The sequence below is a fragment of the Crocuta crocuta genome, unplaced genomic scaffold, assembly GCF_008692635.1.
Source record: "Crocuta crocuta isolate KB4526 unplaced genomic scaffold, BGI_CrCroc_1.0 scaffold125, whole genome shotgun sequence".
In the NCBI taxonomy this organism is placed as follows: domain Eukaryota; kingdom Metazoa; phylum Chordata; class Mammalia; order Carnivora; family Hyaenidae; genus Crocuta; species Crocuta crocuta.
Genome location: NW_027531143.1, coordinates 4546654 through 4561982, shown reverse-complemented (window position 1 = coordinate 4561982; position 15329 = coordinate 4546654). Strand labels below are relative to the sequence as shown.

Below are 15329 nucleotides of genomic sequence, written 5' to 3'. Positions count from 1 at the left end.
GTGAGAGAAATCACAAGTAAGGGTATCTAATAATTTGTTTCCCCCTTATTGTGTCTGGGCAAACATAAGAAAATGATGTTGGTTACTAGACCTGGATAGTTTCACACACAATTCCCACCCTTTTATTTCATTGTAATGGCAATCTCAGAATTGTAAAAGATCAGTTAAAGAGCAAGACACCTATACCTAAGGAATAAGGACAGTCTCACCTATCAGAAGCTTGTGTAATAAAACAAAATCCCAGTATCACCAACTAAGGTATCCTTACTTATGTACTCACAAGGGAATGAAGAATAAAATGAAGATATAAGGACATGGTACTTTCTACAGCTTTTAAAAAAACTTTTCTTGCAATTGCAAGGTTAAAAACATAAAAATTCTGAACACATGCCACTATAATTTTTATAAATGTGCTTATGAATACATTTAAAGCTTTAATTACAATATACATAACACATAAACAGGTTGCTAAATACTTTCTTGAGTTCAGTAAATCCAAGAATTAAAATTAAAGCTTAAAGCTGTTTCATAATAATTAATTTGGCTGAATTTAGATATTTTGTACATTGTAATCTTCAAGTAAGGAGCTTTTAGATTTTAAAGTTACTTTCTCAATAATTATTAATTCTTATATTTAGCATATTTGATCTTTAAGATTTTTGGTATTTTTAAAAATATGTGCATAAAAGGAGTGATTTATTTAAAAGTCTATACTTAGCTCAGTAGGCATTGGGAAGTTAGGACTAGTGATATTTTGTGACATTTCATTAATAAGGTTTTTTTCCTCTGCTCTTACATGGTTTTTGTATACTTAGCACTTTTCTGCCCGGTTATGATCAACTAGTGACTAATTTCTCCTATCTATTCAAGAAACGTGAATGAAATGCTTTTGTGTCATAACCAAGAACGGTCTTTCGATAACTTGTTTAACAATACTCTCAGTTCTAACATCATTTGATGGAGAAATAGGACAAAAATATCCTGGATAAATTGTTCTAAATACTTGTGAAACAATATTTTGTGGGATGACACTAAAAGCTAAGGGACAATGCCTATACAATCTCCAATCAAGAAGATTATGTTCCACTATGTCTAAGACCCTTCTTGACAATACTGTTGGTAAAAAACTGTTCTCTTAACAACTTAATTAATATTTCAGTCTTGGAGCTGTTGGTCAAAACTTGAGTAATCTGCACTTAAAATTTATTGGAAATCATTGTCATAAAATTGCATATTTCATAAATTCTATCTCTACCTTGATTTGTAGATGCTAATATTTCTTATTTTACTATATTGGAATCAAGCTATAGGTTTTAAGGTTCTTTCTGTCACTTGTTCCGATATCTGCTAGTGGTCATTTTTATGGTGTCTTATATAACTTAAGTACATGATAAATATAAGCACTCGATATATGTTTGACTATAGTATCATGGTTGTCTTGAAGAAGCATTTTTCCCATTTTATTTATAATTGAAAAAAAGCTTAAAGAAAATAAATATGTTAAAAGCTGATGTTAAAGAAAGGGTCAAAACCATGGGTAATATTAAAATTTAAAATTGGGGTTTCTGCCAGAACATTTGCCTAGGCTCTGCCAGTTGTTTAGAGCTTCCTGATGATGACACAAAACCTTTTTTTTTGAATGGTCAGTCTGGCACTCTATTAATTGCTAAATATGTTTCGAAGATTATTTCTGTATGTATTTGGGATTTGATGGACAAGACATTGAATGCCTGGAGATCTCAAGAGAAATTATTAGAGGCATAAAGGAAAGGAAAGTGGCATTTGCCTCATATCCTATGCGTCCATTCCTGGTTAGGACTTTTTTATACCGTCATAGAATATCCACTATATGGGTGAGGGATTTGAAGCCCAGAGATGAAGTAAAATAACAAAAGTAAAATGCTTAGTTCAACTCTTCTACTATTCATACTCATTCAAAAATTTATAAGCCCTGAGTGCTGTATGTATGTAAGTGATGAATCACTAAATTCTATACCTGAAACTAATATTACACTGTATGTTAACTAACTGGAATTTAAATAAAAACTCGAACAAAATTTTAACTGATTCATAAAACTGTGCTTTCTAAAGTGGAATCTGTTGCAATATGCAAATCTTTTAAACCATTTTTTTTCCTAAAGACCAATGACTTACACATATGAACTGTGCTACCAAAGATTGACTTAGAGGATAGTGACAGATTGTTATGGTGGAAAGTTAGCTTTCTGCTTACATAAAGTAACCTTTTGGCTTTTGAGAAGCTGTGAAGCCATGTAACAGAAATTTTATGACTTTCCCAATCCTGGTATTGGCAAAGTCAGAATTACAAATTTGAATGTACTAAAAGCCTGTTCTTATGTCTTTACGCCATCACATATTGCTTCTAAATGGGAAGATTGTAAGCTACTTGAAATTGAGACCATGTTTTCTATTTTTTTCCCCTATGTCATTAACTCTTTAGTGTCGATACACGTTTAGTACAGACGTGTGGTTTGGTTACTATTTGTTTGACTCATTCATTCAGAAAATACTTTGAAACTCTTTTTATACAATACATATTGCATTGGAAAAATAGAAGTAAAATTATGCTTGTTCTTCAGGCTACATAATACATAGGTAAGTGGACAAGGATGGAAATATTCATTAGATCATGTGTGAAGTGTGGTAGTGGAGAGGACATGTCAGATAATGGGAAAAAGATTAGGCAAAATTTTGGTTTTGTACATATTAACTATGTGCCTTGCAGAGGTTACTCAGTCTCACTGAATGTCTAGTTCCTTACCTGTAACACAGATATTACCTAATAAACTTGTTTTATGGATTTGATTTATATGAGGCACACAGGACATATTACTTTTAAGTATATTAGTAGTAGTAATAGTAGCAGTAGTGTTTGCAAACTGCTATAATTCTTCTAAGTGTATAATGAAAGACACTATTAAAGTGGAATTATTAGAACAAATTTTGAAGTATAAACAGAAAGATATTGAATGAATAAGGAAGTATTATAAAAACAGTGCGTGAACAGTAGAAATACAGACTCAGTTTATCAAGTGTAAATGATTATTAAATTGCACATTTGGGTGGGTGGCAAGTTTGCTAGTTCTGTACAGAAAGTAGTATAAACTCAATGACTCACTGACTCACCCTGAGAGAGGAAACGATGCACATGTGGATACGTATGTTTAGCACTTAGCTTTGAACTTGTTTGGACCTGGTCTTTTTCAGGAAAGTAGGAAGAATGTTTTTTACGATCTAGAGGCTATATTCTTTCACAGATCCATTAAAGCACAATGTGAGGCCATTCTCATGTAACAGGCAGCAACAGTGGACATTTTGCCTCATGTGCACCAAAAAAAATAAATAAATAACCTTCTTTAAGTGCTAACATTTTATGAGTATATTGAAATATGAGTATATTTCCTAACAAATTAGGAAAAGCACTTACTGGGGCCAGAGAAATTTGAATGATTCATCTTCACACTTAAAGTTGGTGGTTGATAAGGTAAACATAGATATTGGGAGCTTTTGACTATGGGTATGTCCACTCTGATCCACAGCAATAAACATTCAGAGGCAGCTGACATAGGACATGAGTGGGCATCAGTAGATTCAGAGAAACTAAACAACAAAAAAAGACCCAGCCAGACTAGGACTCGTCATGTCACAGTATGGGGAAGGTACTGTAATCATCCCTACTTTATAGAGTCATGCTGAGACAGAGAGACATTCAATATCTTGCCCAAGGCTACAGCTAGTAGGTGAAAAAAATTGGGCTCCAGGGAGCATCTTCTTTATTATTATTATTATTAAATTTATTTTTTGTTTAATTCAAGTTATTTAAATATAGTGTGCCATTGGTTTCAGGAGTAAAACCAAGTGATTCAACACTTACATATAACACCTAGTACTCATTCCAAGTACCCTCCTTAATACCCATCACCCATTTAGCTCATTCCCCCATGCACCTTCCCTCTAGCAACTCCGCAGTCTGTTCACTGTATTTAAGAGTCTCTTACGGTTTACCTCCCTCTGTTTTTATCTTATTTTTCCTTCCCTTCCCTTATGTTCCTGTTGTGTTTCTGAAATTCTACATATGAGTGAAATCATATGATATTTGTCTTTCTCTGCAGAGGGCATGTTCTTAACCGCTGCATAGCTGGGATGAGATCATTTTGGAGTACGCTGTGTTTGATATCTATATTTGGTGCCCAGATTTATTGAGATAGAAGAATCTGGAAATCCAGCTCTGGAGGTCAGGATAGAGATATTAACTGAATATTGCTTGGAAACGAACACGGATGAGATCACCCAATAAAGAGTGTCTAGAAGATTATACCTTTGACTGAAATAAGACACACCAGAAAAGAAACGTGCTGTCATTAGTACAGACAGCACCAGTGGTAGGAGATCGAATTGCTCAGGGATATAATGAAATGCAGAAGCATCTGCATCAAATGCAGGAGCATTTGAAATCAAGTGACTAGGTTGAGATAGAAATAAAAAGGATGAAATGTGTTAAATGGAACAGAGAAGGGGAAGAAAACCAGAAAAATTATTTCAGAAGCCAATATTCAGGAAAGAATATTAAGAAGATGAAAGTGGTTGACTGGGTGAAGCAGAAAGGTCTACAAAGGAGCCATTGAGATTTAATAATGAATTGTCACTAGTAAGTGTGGGTGAGGTGAAAGACTGAAGTCAGATTACAGTGGATTGAAGACTGAACTGAAGTAAGTGAAGAAATTAAATAAAAACAGACTTTAGTCACCTGTCTGGCACTTATCATACCACCCAGATGTATTTCCATTGCTTTTTTCAACTTAAGAATTTCATGTCAACTTGATAATGATCCCATATGGACATCAGTCTATTTTTACTTGTAGATTCTAAGACTCAGGAAAAAGCCAGCTGAGCAGGTTTAGAATAGAAACCAAGGAGCTCTACAGTTCTCCTTCTCTCATCTCAGCCCATCCACATAAGCCAGGTGCATCAATTGAGAGTGCTTCACCAGGAGAAGTGGGAGAAGAAGCAACTTTGAGTTTGAACCCAGCTTTGTGTCTTCAAGACTTATGGCCTGGCACATTTCTTAAGTTCTAAATCTCAGGCTTCTGATCTCTGAAATGGAAGTATTGATAGTGCTTATTTCACAAGTTGTTCAGATGATCAAATGCATTATTATAAACAAAGTATTTATCATTGTGTCTCACATCATTAAGTGCCTAATAAACTTCTTGTTATTATTATTATTATTATTAACATCTGTACTTTAGTTTAATTCCTTGTGACTAAGCACAGTGACTTGTCTGGGAAACTGCTTGACTTCCTTAATGGTATCATCCTGCCATCATCCAGAACATGGGATTTGGGGAAAAGTAGATAAAATTTTGAGTCTAGTTACATTGGTTTCTAACCGTTTCATCCCTGGAAAATGTCTTATTTGTCCTATTTGTAATTTCCCCATGTGTACAATTGGAAAAATACTTTTCTTATAGAATCATTGTAAAAATTGGATGAAACAACATTTATTTAAAAAGGATTTTGTACTGGCGCTTACTAAGTTCAATACAAAGGTATGTTTGAATTCATTTTCAGGATTAAACATGAAAAACAGAGTCAGGTTCTTTCTTTTTTTTTTTTTCATTTGACACTTTTTTTGGTTTAAGATACTTTGCTCTATTTTTCTTTCCCTGTGAAAAGTCTGCTAGATCTAAGGATCAGTATCTATAAAGATCTAGCCTGTCTCATGAAAATATAAAAGCACAAACAACAAAATCATTTCAAGAAGCTTTTATGTTGTACATGGGAAAAGATAACAGCTCTAAATAGATAAGCCATGTGTTCACCATCAGGGTTGGCACCACCACTGAGAATTCATGGGATCTGGTAGATTCAACATGTTCTTATTCTCCTACTTTTTAATCTAAAACCAAATTTCTGCATCAGTCTTTGATAATCTCATTTAGTTAATGGAGCAAGTACCGTATACTCAGTGCGGCTAGGTTCCCCTTGCTAGTCCCCCTTTTAGGGCTCTAGTACTTGCTAGACTTTCACTTTTAAATAAAATGGTTAATAATTCCTCTGGTGTATTTAAGATTTTTTGAAGTATTTTTTTCAATCTAGTTTAATCTGTGTTTAATTTAATATATTAAATCTTAATTTAATATTTTATAATTTGAGCTAATATATTTAAAATGCATTACATCTTAATTTTATATATTCAATCACAGTTTAATAAAGTTTCCTTTTAACATCTTGATTAAAAGGACTGTTGCATAGTAGTTATGCCTTTCAATTAAACTCCAAGCACTGTTGTCTCAGTGGGCTTCAGTATTCCATCAAGGGCTAGAAGTCTGAAGTCCAAACAAGGAGGAAGAAATGTCAGTAGAAAAATGTAGACATCTTATTATTGACCTATCCTTCGGACCTAGTGACTTCTTTATTAGTAAGAGTGATGCTAGTTGCTGTAACAGGCAAATTTCTAAGTTTCAGTGGCTTAAAACAATGGAAATTATTCACATCATCTATCAAACTAATGTTCCTGGTCCATGTATTGTTTTCCAAATGCGATTATGGTACCCAGTGTCATTCCATCTTGTTGATCTGTCATCTTCAACACTTGTCAAAAGAAGGTGAAAGAATATTGAGGATCCTGTGGGATGGGTTTTAATGAGCCAGATCTGGAGGTGACACATGTTATGTATATTCCTGTTCAGTTGGTTAGAACTCAGTCACATGACTTCTAACTCCAAGGGATAATTGGGATTGAATTGAGCTAATGTGTAAAGGAGAAAGAGAAAATGGGATTGTTTGTACATAAGATGTTATTATTTTTATCCCAAAGTACATAGGACATTAATTATTTTATTCCTAGAATACTTCCTTGTACCTAGCATGAAATTTAGTACCTCTGAGGAAATTAAAAGTTTCTAACTAAAAAACAAAACAATATGATGCAAAACAACAAAAAACAAAACAAAATGAAACAAAAACTCTGCTAGTTGAGAAAGAGTGCCAACAAATGGAAAGCCAACATGGAAAATGTCATTACTTCTATATGTTTGAGTACCATAGTCTGCTCACAATCAGTAAGCCACTGTACCAAAGTAAGCAAACAAACAAACAGAACCAAGTGGTAACAACCAGAAAAATACTTTAAGGGGAACACCCAGGTCTTTCTATGTTTGTATATCTGTACTTTTGAAGGACTCAGAGATGGGTGTACCAGGTATTCAACTATTCAATAAAGAACCAAATGTTGATGATTAGAAACAGAAAACACAGAGGTCTTGCCTCACCTTCCCTCAAAAAAGATAAGGAATTGTGACAGAGCCACAGATTTTCATTATGAATACAGCATTGAAATTTTGCTAACAAGCATATTTTGAGTAATCCATTAAAAGCTCATGACATATGAATGATAAATAGGGGCATGAAAAAACTCCAAACACTATTAGTCATTTGGGAAAAGCAAACTGAAACCACGATGATATACCACTGCATAGCTTTTAGAATGGCTAAATAAAAAGTCTGTCCTTATCAAGTGCTGGTGAGGAAGTGGACAAAGTGGGTTTCTGATTAAATGCTGATGGATGTAAAAGCATTTAACCACTTTGCTGGTGGTTAAAGCACAAACCATTTTGGGAAAATATTTGGCAATTTCTTAAAGAATTAAACATACACCTACCATGTGATCCAGCTTGCATGCCAAGTATTTTCCCAAGAGAAATAAAAGCATATGTCTACACAAAGACATGTGCATGCATGTTCATAGCAGCTTTATTTGTAATAGTCAAAAACTGGAAAAAAACCAAATATCCATCAACAAGTGGCAACAACTGTGGTGTACCATGCAATAGAATACTTCTTAAAAATAAGGAATAAATATTGATGCATGCTACAACATGGATGAATCTCAAAATAATTATGCCAAATGAAAGAAGCCAGGCAAAAATAGTACATTTAAATAAAATTTAACTAAAATTCTAAAAAAGATAAACTAATCTACAGTGACAAAAAGCAGATCAGTTGTCTGGGCGGGGGAGAAGGGTTGTAGAGAGAGAGAAAGGCTTCAGGCTACTTTTGGGAGATATTGATGCATTCATCATCTGGATTGTAGTAACAGTATACATATAGGTCAAATCTTTTCAAATTGTATACTATAAGCAGTTTATTGCCTTTCAGTTATACCTCAATAAAGTTGTCTTAAAAAACTAATAGTATCCAGTGAGAAGAATTCACCATCCCTTCTAGATATTCCTGTCAAAAATATATAACCAAAATATAAACCTAAATTAAAGGACATTCTCCAAAATAACTGACCTGCAATCTCCCAAAGTGTCAAAGTACTAAAGATCTAAGTAAGAGTGAAGAAATGTTGCAGACTGAAGGAAACTAAAAAAGTTTCAATGTGTGATTCTGAACTGGATTTTTGTGCTTTATGAACAATGGCAAAAATTGAAACAATAATTTTGAAAAAATTGGCAAAACTTGACCAGGGTTTGACTATTAAATGGCAATATTATATAATGTTATTTTCCTAAATTTGATGGTTGTATTATGTTTATATAAGGTAATCTCCTACTTACAGGAATTGCACATTGATGCAGTAGGAGACGATGCAGCATCAGATTAACAAATGACTCTCAAATGGTTGAGGGCCACAGCATCTTTGTGTACTTCCTCAAAGTACTGTTTATAGTTAGTAATCATTTCAAAACTAGCAATTTTAGGAGCAAATGTCTTAATAATAAGAAAACAAAAAGCTCAAATAAAAAATGGGCAAAGAATTTGAACAGATAGTTTACCCAGATTGATGTATGGGTAGCAAAGAAGCATATGGAAAGATGTTCAACATCATTAGTCATTAGGGAAATGCAAACCAAAACTATATGGAAATGTCGGAAAACATGTATTAAAATGGAAAAGATTGATAATATCATGTGTTGTGTGATAAAGTATGGAAACTTGGAACTCTCATTCAGTGCTTTTGAGAATATGGCATGGTACAACAACTTTGGAAAATAGTTTTGTAGTTTCCTAAAAAATTAAATATATACCTACCATAGGATACCATCATTCCAATCATAGGTATTTACCCAAGAGAAATGAGAGCATATATTCATACAAAGGTTATATACAAATTGCCGTAGAATATTTATTAGGAATATTTAAAAAAAAAAAAACTAGAAACAACCCACATGCTCATCAACAGGTGAATGCATAAACCATGTAATTGAATACTACTTAGCAAGAAAAAAGAATCAACCACTGATACACATAACGACATGGATAAATCTCAAAATAATTATGCTGAGTGAAAGAAGTCAGACAAAAGAAAGAATATACAGAAAGGGAGAGTCAGAGGAAAGGTAACAAAGGGATACCAGAAAACGTTTGGGGGTGATGGATATGATACGATTTTTTTGTGATTGTGTTGATGGTTTCACTGGTGTTTATAGAAGTCAAAGCACATCAAAATGTATATTTTAAATATGTGTAGTTTATTATTATATGTAAGTTATACCTCAATGGAGCTAAAAAAAGCAAGAAAGAAAGAGAGAAAGAGAGAAAGAGAGAGAGAGAAAGAGAGAAAGAGAGAAAGAAAGAAAGAAAGAAAGAAAGAAAGAAAGAAAGAACAAACGAACAGAAGGAAAAATAGAAGGAAGGAAAGAAAGAGAAAGAAAGAAGAGAGAGAGAGAAAAGAAAGGAAGGGAAGTGGGAGGGAGGGAGGGAGAAAGAAAGGAAAATGTTTAGCTGAGTTCTTGGTAATTTTAAGTAGCACAGGCTTATTATACCTTGGGTAAGAGTCTGAACTATAATGCAGTTCGATGTTACCAGGTGAAGGTAGATGTATCTGCCTAATTAATAGACAGTGAATTTGAGATTATGGTTAACATTTCTTTGTGAAATCTGAAGAGGTAGACAGAATGCTTGGGAGTGGACCAAGGAATTCCCTCAAGCAAAGTAAAGGCAAAAAACGGTTTTTCAATCTGATCCACTTTGCAAGTGAATGATTAATAGTAGTTTTTTGATTTTCTGTGTGGAAGTATTTCACAGAGGAGCCGAAGTCCAAAGATGCCAGTAAAGTGGCAGATAAACTTGGTTTTCCCCCAGGAAGTATCAGAGACATAGTGCCACTAAATGCTTTGTGTCTACCAGCATTTGGAAACGTGCTGGGGTGAGTCAGTCATGGGATTGCTTTTGTGCAAGTGTCAGGAAGGACATGAATACTGACATGAGCCTGTATTTTCCAACTAATCACAAACCATGGCAGAAAGGTGAATGCTATGTTCTTCTCTCTCCTTCCTTGGCTCAGCAGGCATTTGTCACCTAGCTTTCCCTCAAGGACTTATTCCTCAGGCAAAGTTGTAAAGAAACCATGTATTTGAACCTCAATGAAGCAGTCTACAAAAGTCTTACAGAAGGCTATAGAGTGCTAAGACAATCATTAAGGATTTAATAAAAATATTTCCAGTTCCTCTTCTTTTAGGACACATGTAGAATTGTATTTACTGTCATTGGCATACAGCACCCCCTCTCCCCCCTTCCTGTCATATGACTCCTTCTAGCCAATCAGTTGTAAAGTGTCATATTTGAGCTAGCACATTTTAATTACCCCTTGGCAGAGTTCTTTTTACTTTGGCTCAGAAAGTGGAAATGCCAGAAATGGCGGCTTCTCATTTAGCCTGATTCTGTATTGAGGATAATGAGCAAGATATCTCTTGCCTGCTTTCAATGGCCATGTAGTATGAGCAAGGAAGACACTTTTATTACTTAAAGACACTGAGATTATAGAGCCATTTATTAACACAACACAATTTTAGGTATTCTGGCTCATTGCTTTACAAGAACTTACATTTGATAAATTACAGACACAGATTTTCTTTCTTAAAGGTCATTTGTAATAAGACATAGACTGAAGTAGAAGTAACGATTGACAAAAGCAAATTGATCCCATGTCCACAAACAGTATCCAGGACTTTCCACTGCATTAATTAGTTTGGAAAATGGAGGACTATTTCATTAATATGTAGTATAATTCATAATTACCCATGGCAGTATTTGCATTGAATTCTACATCTTCAGCCACAGAAGACACAGGTTTTGCTAGAACTAAGATTTGGTCAAAAAACAGGTATGAACAAAATGATGTGGGCTGTTGAGTAGTAAACACTGAAAAGTTTAATGATTTAAACTTATGAGTAAGGAGAAAAATTGTTTGGGGAGATGCCCAAATCTTCACTGCTAATGTAAGATGAATTTTTGAATAGGTAAAATTTGCCCTAAGGTGACCCACCTACTTTCTGGGATGACTGGGAGTCATGATCTGCCTGTCACCCTTTTAGGCTGAAAGAGTAGACTGGTATGAAGGTAATAAATGAGAGTGAGATGGGAAAAACAAACAACAAAAACAAAACAAAACATGCAAAGTTTACATCTGATACATATAGACTGACATGAACTGAATTGCCTGTAGCTGAAATTAAAACAAAGTGAGTGTTTGGTGATCTGGACTCAATCTCAAGAATAAAGTAGTTGTCTCAAGAAAGGAAGAAGACTGATATGACAGTGGCCCAAGCAAACCTCAACACATTTTTTAAACTCTACCATTATTAGCACTGACCCACTCAAATGTATTATTTAATTCTAAAGACACAAAATATTTCAGAAAGATAGCCTGAGGGTTTTCTTTCTTTCTTTCTTTCTTTCTTTTTTTTTCTATTCTTCCCTGAGACATGGTGTTACAAATGCTCCTTTCAATAATTTGATAGATTCAAGCTCTGAGCCAGAGAGAGCATCTGTTAGAAAACATGGCAATATTTTTCCTATTTATGGCTCTTATAGTCCAAACCACCACAACATCACTTCTGTTGTGAACACCCATCCCTTGAAAACACAGAAATCACAATGATAAGATTTTGGAAGAAAGGCACCAGGAAAATCACCCAACCCAACACCTCCCAGGAATGGGAAATAACTCCCTTAGCTCACTAAATCCAGAGACTTCTTCATAAATAGTTCTATGCGAGTTACCCCTCAACATGGCTCCACCAAAGTGGGAAACTAAAACACCCAGCCAGAAACGAAATTAAGGAACACATATGAGATAAGCCACTGCATTTAGAGCACATTTAATGGCCAGAGAAATTATTGACTCATCTCAAATCTCTAAGTCCTCCACTTCAGAAAGATTAAAAGCTGACGACAAATCTGATGTTCCAGAAATTAGACTCACATATAAGGTAAGGACAGAAAATGAAATAGAAGACCATGCATGTTACTCAGCTGCCAGTGACCAATAACTTGGGGTGTGGGAGAGAATCAAAAGAAATTTTTGGCCTTTTTGCTTTTTCATTGCTTGAAGGAATCTCCATGCTCATGAAGTTAGTTTTCTCATCAACTATAGTTTAAGAATTTAAGATGGCTAAGCTAGAAAGAGGCACAAATGAAATAGATCTACCTATTATCTAAGACTACTGGATCACAGATATGTTTATGAATATTTAGCAACTTCTCGGAAATAGTGCGCAGCTTCTGCCAATACTGTCATCATTTGGACATGAGGGTGGCAATTCTGAGTGTGGTTACTACGTGCTCTGGTGGCTTTACGGGAAAGAGAGTTCTGTCCACTCCTCTGCACAGGGAGTCAGAGGAGCTACCTGAATGTAGGAAACAAAAGTGACTTCATGACGTATCTTAGGTAAACAGAAAAAAAGACCATGAAATAAGTGGCCCACAGATTATGGTCCCAAGTTAAAGGCCAAGAAGAAAAGTGAGTGAACGTTGAGTTTGGATGATGTCATTTTTTTTTTAATATAGAAAGAAAGACCCAAAGGGATCTAGAGAGGGATTCAGGATACAAGGTATAGTGCTGTACTAAATGACTGCCTGCTTTCACTCTCTCCTACTCTATCACCCTGGCCCAAAATATATTCTACACTCAGCAACCAAAGTAATCTCTTAAAAGTGTATATTATTTAACATTGCTCCTCAGCTGAGAATTCTCCAGTGACTTCCAACTAAAAACACAATGGAACTTATTTTATAATACTTAGAATATAGTGATTAATTTCACCCCCAGATATTGTCCTTCCTCATTTCCTGTCACTCTTTCCTTTATTCATTATGCTTCCATTACAATGACTTTCCTTCCAATCCAGGAACACACCAAAGTGGTCCCTTTCTTGGGCTGTTGTCCTTGACATTCACTTTGGTAGCTGACCGTCTCTTAAAATTCACACATATAGCTTCATCTTTTTCATCAATAAGTTATCAGCTCAAATGTTATCTCTATAGAGAGGGCTCTCTGAAGGTTATATGCCACCCAGTCATTCTCTGTTACATAAATCTCTTAGTTTTCTTGATCATAGCTATCATATTTAATTTTTATGTATTCATTTTGTCTGTCTTATCTGTGTACACCGCAGCTCTAAAATGAAAGTCTTATAGTAGGAGAAACATGGATTGCCTCTTACTATTAACCAACTCATAAGAAAGAGCCTCTCACACCGTAGATACACAATCATTTTTTGAATTAATCCAAACATCTTTTGCTCAAGTTGTGTTCAGGGAAAACTACTAAAATCTAGATCAGCACAAAATGAAGTTGGGAAATTAATGAAACAGCAAACCAAGGAAATAGAACATTTCATTAGGGAAAAGTAATTGTCTTTCTTATTTCAGCTTGGTTACATGTGAGATTTTCTGTTTCATGTTTCCCCTGTTTGAAAATCAAAAAATTAAATACATGTAAGATAAAACAAATTGACAGCTTTTTTAAAAACTGCCTTTGCAGTGAGTGACAAGCTAAAAAAAAAAAGATATTCTTATACCAAGCATAATTCTAATTCAAATGGTGTAACTCGCATTTGTAAAGCGTTTCTACTCTGCATTTTTCTAACGAATTTCCAGCCTCACCAGAAATGCCACTTACTCATTTAAGCAAATGGTAAGTGGTGATAGGGTTGGGAGCAGAGAACTTGTCATTGGAGTATTAGTGAGACCACAGCTGGAATCTCCTTTAATTTCACCCAGAGTGAAAGCTCTTTGTCTTGGCCGAGACACAGCCCTTGAATCTTGGCTAGCTGTGTACAAAAGTCATCTCCTCACAGAGCAGGGATCATGCCAAGGAAGGCAGACGAGTCTTCAGCGATTTATCATACTGACACAGACAATTTATTGTCCTGATAAATTGGTATCATGTTCTTAGACAAAAGTCAGAATTTGTGTTGTGTTATTGTAAAGACAAATAGATATTACTTTACACAGTAGATATAGAGTCTTAAAAGAGTACACACTTTTGTAAGTAATGCTGTCTTTAAAAGTGTTAAAGGAAACACTGACCAGAAACTTTCCGGAAATTCTTTTCCAAAAGGAATAGATACTTTGTAAAATGAATAGAGTTCCTTAAAATACTCCCAGACTGGATCAATTTTGCTCAGAAATTAGATGAGGTGATACTAGAATTAGAGCCTGCCACTGGATAAACATAAGAACAGATAACACTAAAAGATGATCTTTTAAGTTAATCTAGGTTTTACTACTGACATACACAAATATATGAATGCTATTTATGCAATGGATGCCCATGTGCTCCAAAACTCTATAATTTATTTGGACTTAGCAAGCTTAGACCATGGGTTGTTATGGAACCTGGTCTGGATCACTCAGCAGAACAGCCAAGCAGCACTCGGAGATCTTGGAAGGCAGGAGGATTATTTTACACCGGTGGTCTCAGAGGAAATCACTCTCCAAAGGTCTGAGCCTCGAGCATAAGCAGAGGGAACAATTTATAGCCTGTTACTTCTGCATTCCTCATTAGTAATAATTTGTCACTGGGGCGCCTGGGTGGCTCAGTCGCTTAAGCGTCCGACTTCTGCTCAGGTCATGATCTCATGGTTCATGGGTTTGAGCCCCACGTCGGGCTCTGTGCTGACAGCCAGGCCAGAGCCTGGAGCCTGTTTCAGAGTCTGTGTCTCCCTCTCTCTCTGACCCTCCCCTGCTCACGCTGTCTCTCACTTTCTCTCAAAAATAAATGAAAAACATCTAAAGAATTAAAAAAAAACAATAATTTGTCACACAACAAGCAGGGTGAGAAGAAGAACCCAGAAAGGGAGTCTTCGGTCAGGGACTGGAATTCCCCTATCAGTTCTGTCAGCCGTCTTTTTTTTTTTTTTTTTAATGTTTTATTTATTTCTGAGAGAGAGAGAGAGAGAGACAGCGCGAGCAGGGGCAGGTCAGAGAGAGAGGGAGATACAGAAACTGAAAGAGGCTCCAGGCTCTGAGCTAACGGTCAGCACAGAGCCTGACGCGGGGCTCGAACCCATGAA

The 15329-nt window shown here is 35.3% G+C and overlaps 1 protein-coding gene and 1 non-coding gene across 3 annotated transcripts in view; one reads left to right on the top strand and one right to left on the bottom strand.

Annotated features, from left to right (window-relative positions):
• LOC144237442 (uncharacterized) overlaps positions 1-15329 on the bottom strand; it is a 277532-nt gene that overhangs the window by 257158 nt on the left and 5045 nt on the right. The gene's annotated exons all lie outside the window — the stretch shown is intronic.
• Positions 11185-11333, top strand: LOC144237460 (U12 minor spliceosomal RNA). Its single transcript, XR_013336865.1, has one exon. It is a non-coding gene; the product is annotated as a U12 minor spliceosomal RNA (small nuclear RNA).